This window comes from Pinus tabuliformis, chromosome 1_2 (assembly GCF_031772625.1).
Source record: "Pinus tabuliformis cultivar Carrire ecotype Pingquan chromosome 1_2, CPIR1, whole genome shotgun sequence".
NCBI classification, from domain to species: Eukaryota; Viridiplantae; Streptophyta; class Pinopsida; order Pinales; family Pinaceae; genus Pinus; species Pinus tabuliformis.
In genome coordinates this window covers 487284708-487298564 of record NC_142298.1, presented here as the reverse complement: position 1 = coordinate 487298564, position 13857 = coordinate 487284708, and positions in this window count along the sequence as shown.

Sequence of the window (13857 nt, the reverse complement as noted above, 5' to 3'; positions counted from 1 at the left end):
AGCCTCACTGGATTGATGCCAGGAATCTTCCGAGATGTCTTCAGGACACAATCTCTCATGGATTAAGATACACTGCCGGAGATGTGAGACTACTTGGATATACTGATGTTGATTGGGCAGGCAGTGTGGTGGACCATAAGAGCACTTCGGGTACTGATTTACCTTGGGATCTGCTTCGATATCCTGGATGAGCAGGAAGCATAAGTCGGTGGCTTTGAGCACCGCCGAAGCAGGATATATTGTTGCTAGCATAACCTCGTGTGAGGCAGTCTGGTTGCGAAAGCTCTTCAGTGAGCTGTTTGGATTTACATTGGATACCACTGTGATTCTCTATAATAAACAGAGGTGGGATTCGATTATTGAGGAATCCCATATTCGTCAATTGCTACAACAGATAGACATCATCTGGGATATGGTAAGTCGATGAGCAAGGAAGCTACATCACATTAAGATGATGTACAGGTTGATACACCTTGTCAAAGCCCCGAGGAAAGATCTAATCTGTGATTTTCCCAAACGACTTGGAGTTGGCAAGAAACCCTTGTACAAGGGTCCTGCATGTTGCATACATTGAGCTCTGGGAGCTCTGAGGGCTTGCGGTTCCTACTGGAGCAACATATGACCACAGGGTGACTCACCCTCCCCTGGTGGTGCACACTGGAACAAGATGATTCACTCTCTTGTGGGACAAGATGATTCACTCTCTTGTGGAACAGGATGATTCGCTCTCCTGTGTAGCAGGATGATTAGTTCTCCTGTGAGGCCTGGATTGATGTGTTCTCCATGGCAGCCTGGATTGATGTGTTCTCCACAGCGATTGTAGCAGGATTGATGTGTTCTCTTGTGAGGCCTGGATTGATGTGTTCTCCATGGCAATTGTAGCAAGATTGATGTGTTCTCCTGTGAGGCCTGGATTGATGTGTTCTCCATGGCAATTGTAGTAGGATTGATGTGTTCTCCTGTGAGGCCTGGATTGATGTGTTCTCCATGGCAATTGTAGCAGGATTGATGTGTTCTCCTGTGAGGACAGGATTGATTAGTTCTCCTGTCGAGGCATCCTACCCATGCAGTCTGGGACTCATGGGAAGTACCTCTCATCTGATCAATGAGCAGGGAAATGAAGTTAGGGACCATAGTAGTATCGATGGATGCATCGTTGTAACTACCGTACTCCCTACGCTAGGATGACCTCCATTGATCTGGGATCAATGATACTGGTCTGGGACCAGTGGTAGGAGTTGTACCATACTATGACGCTGACTTTGGGTCAGTTGAGACTGGTTTGGGATCAGTGGTACATACTCTGAGACTGACTTTGAGTCAGTGGAGGATGATATTGGTCTGGGACCATTGGAGTTGTACTCACTATGACGCTGACTTTGGGTTGGTTGAGACTGGTCTGGGACCAGTGGTACATACTCTGAGACTGACTTTGAGTCAGTATGATACATCCTCGATCATTTCTTCTTCTTCATAATTCGGACAAAAGCATAGCAGAACAGAACAATGCAAGAGCAGAGAATAACAGAGCAAAACATTACAGATCAGTGCAGGCAGAACAAGACAAAGCAGAACAGGCAGAATAGAGCAGAGCAGGGCAAGGGTCAGGCTGTACAGTGTAGTGCATTTGTTGGATGAATAGTAACGACCGATAGACAGATTGCAGATGAAGTTCTCCATGGTTGAGAGGGAGTGTTAAAATTGGCAACCAGGGCAAAACTTCATGTGGGTCATCTTATTCATGGCAGATAATATTTTTATTAGATTCCTCTCGTCGAGAGGTGTAGGATTGATATAAAGATCATCCAATTCCGATAAGTATTCATGGAGATATGAATTTATTTTGATTATGGAATTATTATCAAGCCGACCTACAACTCATGTAGGCTCAGAAGCCCAACAGTCGCATCTATTCACCCACCAATGTTGTGTATAAATATAAGAGGAATTTTCCTCATTTAGACTCACTCATCTCATCACATCTCTCTCTCTCTACTGCGCAGATATGAATCTCTTCTCTACTGCACTGAAATGGGTCTCTCTCTCTCACACATTTGAAGCCGGAAACTGCTGAAACTGAAGCTGCAACTGCAGAAGCAAAGATTGACTTGCATGGCCTAGAAGATCTCCTCATCTGAACTGCGCTATAGGTTCATATGAACCTCCTCTGAAAGCCGCAACTTTTGGTGGTGGAATGAAGTCAATCCGACGAACGGTTTGCAAGATATCGACTGCCCTAGTTTGAAGCCGGAAACTGCTGAAACTGAAGCTGCAACTGCAGAAGCAAAGATTGACTTGCGTGGCCTAGAAGATCTCCTCATCTGAACTGCGCTGTAGGTTCATCTGAACCTCCTCTGAAAGCCACAACTTTTGGTGGTGGAATGAAGTCAATCCGACAAACGGTTTGCAAGATATCGACTGCCCTAGTTTGAAGTCGGAAACTGCTGAAACTAAAGCTGCAACTGCAGAAGCAAAGATTGAATTGCGTGGCCTAGAAGATCTCCTCATCTGAACTATGCTGTAGGTTCATCTGAACCTCCTCTGGAAGCCGAAACTTTTGGTGGTGGAATGAAGTCAATCCGACTGTCGGTTTGTGAGATATGGTCTGCCCTAGTTTGATAATGAAGCCGCTAATGCTAATGCTACTAATCTAGGGTTTGCTACTGCTGATATGAATCAGATTTATTGTACTATTTCTCTCTGCTGAATTATTGAAGATAAAAGAAGATTTGATCAAAGGGTTTCCTCACACATTGTGGGGTTTGTCCCTGGCTAGCCGCCACATCTTGTGTCTCTTGTCTTGGCTTGTTTTCTGTCGATCGTTTAATGTTCTATCTGCACTTTACTTTATGTACATGTGATTGCTAATCGGTGGAATATAATAAGAAAAATAAGTAAAATGCTATAAGCATAGAACATACCATAACTTAACACATCTCAATATGATCAAAATACCCTGGCATGAGTTTGTTGGAGGAGGTGGCATTGGTAGGCCACTAGATAGTGCCTTGTATGGAGCTGGGGATTCTTGGCATTTGTGTGAGACACAGAGTTGCAGAGCAGTGGTGGCATCGTTGCTGACTGTTAGGGAGGTTCACTTCTTGGATCCCTTAGGGAGGACTTGGAGTCCCCTCATTGAAGAGCATGGTGATGTGATAGTGGAGGTGATGGTCTGAGTTGGATGCAGGCTGATGCATATGGACACAACTTTAGGCCATCTCATTCAAGGATGGGTAATGTTATCACTCAGGTTGTCCTTCTGGTCGGCATCAAAAGGATACGGCCGAGGTAACCACAGACCAATCTTTGGATTGCAGGTTCTAGCCCACCTGCAATCAGAGAGGGGTCTCTCTTTCGGATTTAGCTTTGTTGATAATGTTTTAGGCTAGTTATTGAGTTCAAGGGGTTTTGTTTTGTTTTTTGGTGGGAAGGATGATGTTTTCAAGTAAAGAGGCAGGGACAACATGAAAGTTTTAGAACCATTGGGCGTGGAGTCAAGGAGTAGGACTACTGGTGCGTTTTCTTGGTCACAAGAAGGAATATGGAGCAAGCTAGCTACGTATGAAACAATCATTCAAGGTAAAAGAGATGGATTAAAGGCTAAGGAATGAGGGGAAATTAAGAATCTCTCATTCAGATTAGCAGAAATAAGACAAATGAGCCCTATGTAGGAGCAGTTAAGAATTCCTAGATAACAGTCATTCATATATGAAAATAGGTCAAACATGAGCCATAACAGAATTCATATTTATGCCTAATTCAAGAGGAAAACATTAAGTAGCCACAGAAATTGAGCATAGAGTGCAACCAAGCAAATTCTAAACCAATCCTTTGTTCTGTGACTCGAGCATATGTGAAATCGAAATAACAGAGGTAAGGAAAACTTATTGATTCATATAGCAGCACAAGAATTCCGCATTCAATTCTTCAAACCATTAGACACATAGCAGACAGTCATTCCTCCAAAGCTTTTAAGCAATCTTTGATTAAGTAAAACATCTCAGATATCCAGTGCGAGTCTCTAATGAGGATTATCAACCAACCAACTCTTTAAACAATATAGAGGGTCGGTATATATAGGGAAAATTATCCAAAAACTAATCTATTACAGCCAACCTAAACAGGTCTGAAAGAAAATGATTACTTTAACCTAATCTTATCCAGAAATAAATGCATGAAAATATCTTTGAGCTGCACTGAGGGCAGCTGTATCAAAACTGAGTTAATGTCTGTCCTAGGTGGCTTGGTGCAGTCCTCCTGTAATAATTGTGATTTGTCCTTTATCTCCACCTCTAACTTGGTTTTGCTATTGTTTTGCTGGCATTAATGTGCACTAATCCCAACCAGATAGGCTTTTAAATGTCCTTAACTGCTTTGCTGACTTTGATGAAGGTTTTTAATTTTCACCTGATTTGATGTTTGCTGAACTGATACTCTTGCCGCTTCCCAATACTCTTTGGCGCTGATCCTAGAGTCTTTAATATCTTCTGAATGGTTTAGACTGCCCCATCGATCCTTCATGGTAGTTGTTCGACCTTCTGTTGCTTTAAAAAGTGTGTTTGCCCCTTTTTGAATGCTTCGCGAAGAAAAACGGGTCATTTTGCGCCTTTCGGGCTTTCTGGGGGCTGCGCAATGAGGGGCTTTCCATTTTGGCCCATTTCCCGTAGCCATGCGCGATTAGCGCTAATCGCGCATGAAAAACTGCCTCAGATTTTGAATCCGGGCTTCCTAAGCACGATTTTCGCCTTTCACGCCTTTTTGAGTGATGACGTCAGCAGTGGGTCCCAGTACGGAGGTGACGTGGCAGGGTGACATCAGCAGATGACATCAACAGTACGGCCGGGTGACGTGGCGGTACGACGGAGGAGGTGGCGGTACACGGTGGCAGTGATGACTTGGCAGTACGGTGGCAGGAGGCCCGACGCAGGTTGACGTCACAGGGCGGAGGCGGTTTTCGGTTTTGGGCGCACCGCCTTTGGGCAAAAGAGGTATTAGCATAGGGGGCTCCACCACAGCCGAGAGGGTGACACGTGGCGGGAGTACGACGATAAAACCGCGGATCTCCCAGGCGTTAACCCTCGGCGGCTTCGCTGGGGAAAGGACCCGCCCACCATTGATCTGCGGCGCGCCAGATCTAACGGTTGGTGGCAAAGATGAGGCGGCGGATGTTTAGGGCAGGGGCCCGCGAATATTCGAATCTTAATACAGCGCCGCGGGGGTCCAAAACCTTGGGTTGGCGGAGTTTGGGGGGTTTTAACAGGTTTTTAAGGCATCGGAATGGGTCTGAAAGCCTAAAACGGTGGATTTATGCAGTTTGAAAAGGATTTTAAGGCAAAACGAGGGGTTTATGCCTTGAGAGGGTGAAAATAAGTCAAATAAGATGGTTTTTATACACATGAAAGGAATTTTATATTGTGTGGTGGAGTAATATGCTTGAAGAGATATTTTGAGGGTGGAGATGAGGGTTCTTGCTGAGTTTCAGATAAAGTTAGCAATTCCCAATGAACTTATGGTTATGTTTCAACCAGGGGGAGGGGATAAGTATATAGGGGAGCTATTAACATAATTTTAGTAGGGGAAGGGGAACACAGATAGGGATTTACATAATAGAGTCAGTTGTTAATATGGAAATGACAAGAAAGCGCTAAGTATGTGGATCTTAGGCTATCGAAGGGGGAAAAGTGACTCATAGAGGAAGAATGGAAATCTTTGAGTGAAGCAGATTTTGACCAGGCAAATGATATGGAAAATGATGAAACTAAGAGGAATGAAGCAGATCTTGACCCTTTCAGGGAAATTAGTGAGTGATTTTGGGGAAGAGGAAGAAGGGGAGGTTAGATATCCAGTTTGAGCCCCTCCAAATGAAAACTGCCTTGTACCTGCGATCTGAAGTACAATATCACTTTAAAACACAAAAACTGATCACATATCAACATTCTGCAACCTCAAAAACTACCTACCCAGCCTACTTACCTAGCATTTTTTCTTCTTTTTGTTTTGGGTGCACTTAGACTTGCAGACCTTGCTTTACAATTTTTCTTTTGACTACCCTTCTATCTAAATGTACACTTATTTCTGCCAAGGGCCCAGATTAAGCAGTTGGGCTCCTTTGATTCTCTACCTATCTATAAATCTGCCAAGATTAAACTGTTTGGATAGATATCAATTCTCTACATTCTAAAACAAGAAATTGAAACCTAAGGAAGCCAAGATTAAGCTGTTTGGACTTTCCTTTTACAAAACATTATTCAAAAATGGTTAAGTCATCAAAATTGGAATACAGCAGTGGCCTTTAGACTGCCACATTTTCATGGCCTCTTCTTTGGCCTGTTTAAGAAATATGGAGCATTGCAGTATGCAAAGTATGACATATTTGGCATGTAAAACTGTCAATCATGAGAGATGAACACCTGTTGCAACAGGAGGCTAACAGGTAAGAGCATCTAGCGTAGAGCAGTGGTCTACAGATGGGAATGGAGACACATGGGGGTGTGTCATAGTATGTTGGATTGCACTGTGGAGTGGGAGTGCCTCACATCACATTGAGTACATGCGGGGAGTGATAGGTACAGTGATACAGGCAGGACATAGGATAGTACAGGATGGGATAGTCGTAGCCGAGGGTATCCAGTGGTGTACAAGGGTAGGCCACGGTGTACAGTGGCATGTACAGGAGTACTGGGATGATCGGTGGTATGCAGGGGTGTATAGTACTACACAACGAGGCCTTAGAGTGTTGCCTCCAGGGAGACCCTTGGACAGAAACATCAGGCATATCTTCGGGCATAGTTCACCTAAGATCGACGAGGACACAGACGAGCAATACTTTATGGTATCCGCAAGGACTCGCATGATTGACCATATTCTACGTCCCTCTCGGGCGCAGTCGATTTTGTTATCGACTTCTTACACTCTGGGCATGAGCAGTGGGGGACGAGGAGCTCACTCGAGCTATTTGGGTGACACTCAGTGCACTAGGGGGTAGGCTTTTCAGCAGTGGCATTGGATTGGTGTGTCAGTTGATAGCCACAAGTTGGATAATTAGGTGATCATCTGCAGGGGTGACATATCATTCATCACCGAGCCTACGTCTAGGGAGCCAGTCCCGAGGGAGACATGTGTCACTCTTTTCTCAGTGCATGTTGGGACCGAGCATGAACAGAGGATAGCGGTTACAACTGAAGTAGTTTCCCAATATGTGTCCGAGCTCCAGACCTTATATTGGCACGTTATCGAGAGGGCAGATGGCAGACCCAGGGGAGATGGTTGGTAGGGACAGGAGGGATCCACATGCCCTGAGTCGATTACGAGTATTGGATACCCATATTTTGGTTGCATTCAGGGGGTAGCTCTTTGGCACACACGGCTTCCAGCGATCATCGGTACTACACAGTGGCAAGTACAAGGTAGATTAGCATGCATCATATTAGCCTGCGATATATGGAGCCTATATAGTGATCACATGCAAGGACTAGAGACGAGGGCTAGAGGGATTCCTCGGTTGATAGGGCTATGCCGCAGGAGTTCTGGCTATAGGATGCAGGGATTCAGTTGATCGATAGATCACTCGTGATGAGCGAGTCGTGGCAGGTAGTGATATAGTTCACTCTTGGGATGACACATGGGGGTTCACATAGGGTTTCATCATATGGGGAGGCAGACATTCTCTGTTGCTGCACAGGTTCAGAGTTAGATTTGGATGGGTAGGCCTTGTTGCCATGGAGATGCCCAGGCACAATGTGTCTCGCCTCTTTCAATATTCCACCATCGAGTTACAGGAGAGGAGGATACTGACTGCGCACGATGGGGAGTATGACATAGTCAGAGTAGCACAGCATCAACATGGTGGGACCACTCTAGGACTAGCAGGGAACTGGGGCATCACAACTCTTCATAGCTCAATAACCTTTAGGGATGCACCATCTACTGCAGGGGGAGATCATACAGATCTTCGATTGGGCTTTAGTGAATCACTGATGGAGCAGGGGACTTATCGTACATTAACTACGCAGGATAGTGAGTGGAGTGAGGGGAGCTTCATGTTGGACGGGATTGCCTGGGATCCTAGTATTGAAGGATTCTTTCATATCAGGACAGTGTAGAGGTCAGGCACGATCTAGTGGCACATCTGGGGCCCTGACACATTTTGTAATGACAGTGGGGACCAACAGTTAGAGATGATGCTTGCTCAGGTATTGCTTGAGGTCAAGCGATTTTTGGTGTATTGGAGGAGGTTGCCGGATGAGGATGCCACTTGGGAGGGTGAGCACATTTTGGAGCACCTAGCTTTGAGTTTGCTTGAGGGTAAGCAAAATTTGGGAGGGGAGGACTATCATGTCCCTTCTCAAACAAATTTGTAACAGGGTGTTTCCACCCATTTTTGCACAATTTTGGTTAAGGGAAAGAACCCAGCATTTTCGACTTAGGGACTTAGGAGGAAATTCGACCTAATTTGGTTGCTAATGGAAGGTGGGGGCCACTCGCGTGGGAATTCGAACTAGGTCATTCAAATGTCTTGGAGGGAATTCGAAGTGCTAGATGGAGGGGTCCACATGAGGCAAGCAAGACCCACAAGGATAAAAGGAGGAGGGAGCTCTCATTTGGATTCATTCTTACACCTTACAATCAAAATTACTTAACTGTTCACTTTGTTGTTTAACATAGTCAACCGGCTGTTTAGCCATGAATCTTTCAAGTGGGAAATTCAACCTCTACTTTGGGGGACCATCCATGTCTGCCCTAGAGAGGCAGTTCCATAAGTATTTCAGGAGTTCTGGGAGTGTGTTACAACACTACCATTCAACCACAACTGGGAGTGCATATTTCTGGCTAGCTGGAGAATACGCAAGGGGAGTTTGGAGCTATTAGTGATCAATCATTTTCTGGGAGAGTTAGAGGATTGGGAGAGAAGAAAAGGGCCAACCTTTCTTGTGAGTTTTGGAGCCAGCAGAGCCAGTATCCTAGCAGTTCGAATTACTAGGCTTGGGGGCAGCGCAGAGGGTCAGTCCAACGATTTTTTAGAGCTAAGGAGCAGGTGCCATATGACGGAAGCCCATCTGAGAAGTCCAAGGATTCAAAACAGAGGTTAGCCCAGCATTTCGGGTCCATTTCCGAAAGGATTTACATGCATATTCCAGCAGGTCGAGTTTTGCAGTTGCTGCTGAAGCTAGGCTCCAAGAGGGTCGAATTTCAGAAGTCTAAACCAATGAAATTCCTTCGTGGGTTTTTTGGGTTTCTTGAGAGGAGTCCATCGTTAAAATTTCAGAATTTTCCAGATGCTATTGGCGCATGAAATCATAATTCTTATAATAGGGTGAGTTGCTAGTTAGCTGGGGAATTCACACCATATAATGTGAAGTTTCTATATAAATTTAGACATATGTTAGTAATGGTTTTCTTATTAATACAATGATGATTAATTGTGGATGAATTGCAAATTACACTTATTTGATAAACAGGGTGATAAGGGGAAGGAACCAGCCTTAGAGCAGTCCACAGATACTCCTAAGGAAGAGCTTATTTAATAACAAATTTTTATGTCCATCGATCTAATCCAAACAATAAAGAAGCTTTGAGTGAAAGAAAACAAGAAATTTAGTTCTTTAGTTATGATTGAGCCTCAGACAAAAGAGATAAGAGGAAAAACAAAAACCTTGATGCACAAAACTCGTCAGTATGGGGTGAGAAACTCATTTAAATGCCTCATTTATTTGTTTGTGAATTTAATTATCTCATCCTTTATAATAATAAAAACACTTTGTTTTACAGGATTTTTTGGCGGAGTATGATCCTCATGTTTTGACTATGGTAGTCGGTGTTGGTAGTAGCGTCGATGTTCCACCAATGAGTGATGAACCAATCATTAAGAGTGGTACACCCTCTCAACCACACATGGTAGGATCTACACCTCCTAAACAACATACGTTTGTAGATGATGTTGTGGATGCATAGCATGATATCATTACAAAATTTGAAGTGAGGTTTCATATCTTCCCATGTTACTAGCATAGGAACACTACCAATTACATTTTTGGTAGATGATGATAATTTCCCCATGAAAATAGAGAAACTTCCAGGTATTTAAGAATTGTTTTATATATTAAGTAGAATCTAAATGAAATTAACGTATAGTTTGTGATTATTTTAAACTAATGATAATATCGTTTTGCAAGAAATGACGTATTCTATAGGCGTTTGTATGACATGACCTTGGAAATATTTGGGCCCACAAATCGCAAAAACTTGAAATCCCAAAGTTCCAAGTTAAAAGATGAACTTATTACTAGGATGGTTTGCCTGTTTGGTGACGGTACCTTCAACAAAACTGCAATTACCTCAAAGGCAGGCCTACATTTAAAATATTTGTGGGACTAGTATAGGTCTCAATTGGAAAGGGCCAGGCCGCATAATCTCCCTCCATCGATTCCAAATATGGAGTGGAGAGCACTCATGGAAGATGAAAATGAGAATGCACTCTGAAAAGAAGGGAAGACACCACCCGAACCAGGAAGGTATGAGGCCGTTTTAATAATTAAATTATGATGTTTTATTAGCATTGCAACATCTAACTAAGTTTTTCAATGTTTTAAATATAGGCTCCCAGATACTTCCAAAGACACGATGGCTAGAATAGCCAAACATGGGCGACGTCATCTTCGCCGGGGTGGTTACTCGAAACTAGCTGAAAAAATTGTAAGTATATAAAAAAAAATTGCATCCAAATTATAAATTCTTAACAATTTTAATTTATTATGACATAATAAGAAAAATTCATGTTCTCATGCAAAATTGCAGGGGTCACAATTCAAAGAGGCTCCCATGGAGGAAGACCTAAAGCTTTCTTTCAAGCATGGATATCAAGTCGTGGTTGAACGTAGGACAAGCTTGGTATCTTCACATTATTCCACCGCCCAAACTAACACTCAAGAAAATAAAAGCAATGAATATCATTTATAAATGATTACTTGTACAGTCTATTGGTTATTATTTTTGGACATAAAGTAATGTGCTTAATTGTAAGAAGCAGGCAAGCAATTTAGATACAACACAGGATCCTACTAACGGTGGAGTGCCTCTTTAGACTAATGAGCTTAGTAATGGATGAATTTCATAAGTTATAAAAAAAAATTGTAGTATGGAATACAATTAAAAATATTTAAATGCAAATGGTGTATCAATTATAACCTTTCTTGTTTCTACACCAGAGCATGTACAAGATGAGGCCACAGAAGAGGAGGAACATATGGCCACATCCGAAAGTATTTTTCTTCCCTCCACTACCGAAGTAGGTAAAGGACACTCTACTAGTCTTTTTATTAATAAAACATTTGTAACAATAATAACTATAAATATGAATTTAACATTTCTTTCTTATTGCAGGTGATGCTCGGTCCCACTTGCAGCAGCATAGTCATAGGACTAGTTCAGCAACAAGACATATTATGCTAGAGACCACAACAACTAAAGGGGGCCAAGATAAACACATCCTTGCTAACTACATAATAAAAAAGAGAAATAAACCTAATAAAAAATGATTACACTTGTTTATTTAGAGCCTGCTTTTTTTAGTACTGCATTTTTTACTAAGAGATTGAATGCGTCATGGCATGTGCACATGTAACTTTCGTCTATCTTAATAAAAAGTTGTGATTTTTCATTTGCAAAATATTAGAATGTTTTTGTTTCAAATTATCCTTGGGGATAAAAAAAATTAATTTGAGATGAAGTATTTTATGTCTATGATTAATGATGAATGAATGTTATATGTTAATGAATAATTGTTATATGTTTCTTTATGTGGATTTACAAATGAATGAATTATTGTTTTCTATTTGAATGAATGAATGTTTTCTATTTTGTGGATTTATGAGTGAATGAATGAATGTTTTCTATTTTTTTAATGTATCTTTATGTCTTGCTTTCAACTATTTCCTATATAGCAAATAGATTGGGTACTAGGGAATTGAGAGTGATGTGAGCGGGGGAGGGTCCATGAGAGCTCCCACCTTCACGTGGTTGGCCTTGTTCAATAGAGCATAAAGATAATCTTGCAGCAAAACATCCTCGATCCAACAGAGAAACAAAAAATTCAATGGTTGCTTCATTGTTGCTTCATCGAGTGGAGGGAAGTTTGCTCCAAGATTAAACTACTCCAACAATTTATTCTCGAAACCAAGAGGAGCTCATTCAGGTATTCATGCACTGAAGTCCTTTTAAATTATTATTTATTCAAGCAAATAAATTTAATATTTTGTCAAATTTAATCTAAGTTTGCCTATGAATATGTGTAGGACAACTAATATCAATTTGAATGTTGAAGTGGAACAACTATCTCAGAAAAAGAAAAATAAAAACAAAAAACAAAAATAAAATAAAAATAAAAACAAAAACAAAAACAAAAAACAAAAAACAAAAAAACAAAACAAAAACAAAAACAAAAACAAAAACAAAAAACGAAAAACAAAAAAACAAAAAACAAAAGCAAAAACAAAAATAAAAGCTCAAAATGGTAAGGGTTTAGATGAGACAACAAAATTTGTTTGATATTTATTTTGTACTTTTTGGCCGAGTAGGAGTTACATAAAGTTTTATAAGAAACTTTTCCATGAAAAAAAAATCTTGTATGTCTTTCTTTGACCATTGTTTTTGTATTTGAGTGAAAGACCATAAATTGTCATTTTTCATGTAGGGCGGTAGGAGGAACTCTTACTCTATTAATTGGGCATAAGGCACTGGTATGATTTTTCTTCTATTTTATTAATTATTTATCTCATCCAACTTCCCCTCCTTGCTTTGTTTTACAGGTACTTTCATTCGCATATATGGATTTGAAAGATTAACTAGGGTTGGAGTAATATACAAGAAAAAAACTCATCAACGTACTACTCAACTTTATCCCACCAAGCACTTGGCTACCAAGTGCATGATTTAGTTTTGCGTTGCATTTGATTTCAATATTTATTTATTATTATTATTATTATTATTATTTTTCTACATTGGAAATCTTCCAAGGCCATAGATGTTGAGAAAAACTAGGACAAACAGAATTAGGGTTTCTTTTATAACGTTTCCTCTCCTTATATTGACAATTCTTGTAATATAATGTTAGTTCATCATCATCATTATTATTTTTTGTTCATCATCAATGCAATTCCAATAAATAATATCACAATGCAAATAAGAACACCAGAAATAGGCTCCACACCTAGGCAAAACCCCTCCATAGGGGAAAAACCCAAAAACTTATCTTCTTATAGAAATTCAAGGAAGACTTCCAAGACCTTTGATCAGGAAAACTCACCAAGTCATAGGCCATCCACCCAAATAACAATGCTTCTATCTATAACTTGATTTGCTATCCTCTAGCTCAAAATCTGAACAGAGATAATTTTCTTCCCATACGTGTGAGCTTCCAAAACAAAGAATTGATGCACAATCCAAACAAATATACCTTCTTCCTTTCCTCATAATCTCTCTCCTATTTCTCGCTTTGAATTTTCCTCAGACTTCTTTAAGATAGTGAATTACTTGTGTAACTCATATGAGGTCGAATACCTCTCCTTAATATAGTCTTTTGGTGGGGTTCAAGTGCCTCTTGTGGGGCCGACTTTATGGGCTAGCCAACCCATCACTTGGTAGCTTCTATATTACATTTTACACTTTAAAATATTTATTTTACATTAATTAAATATCCCTCCAAGGGATTTTACATCATGAGATTGACTTTGACATTGTCAAAACCCCAGAACACTCAATGGGCGCTAAACTTAAGATAAAATAATCAATGGGAAAGAATCCCATTCTTGAATAAATAAATTTCTTTTGCAAAATAACACATTTATTTTCTTTTTCTTTTGA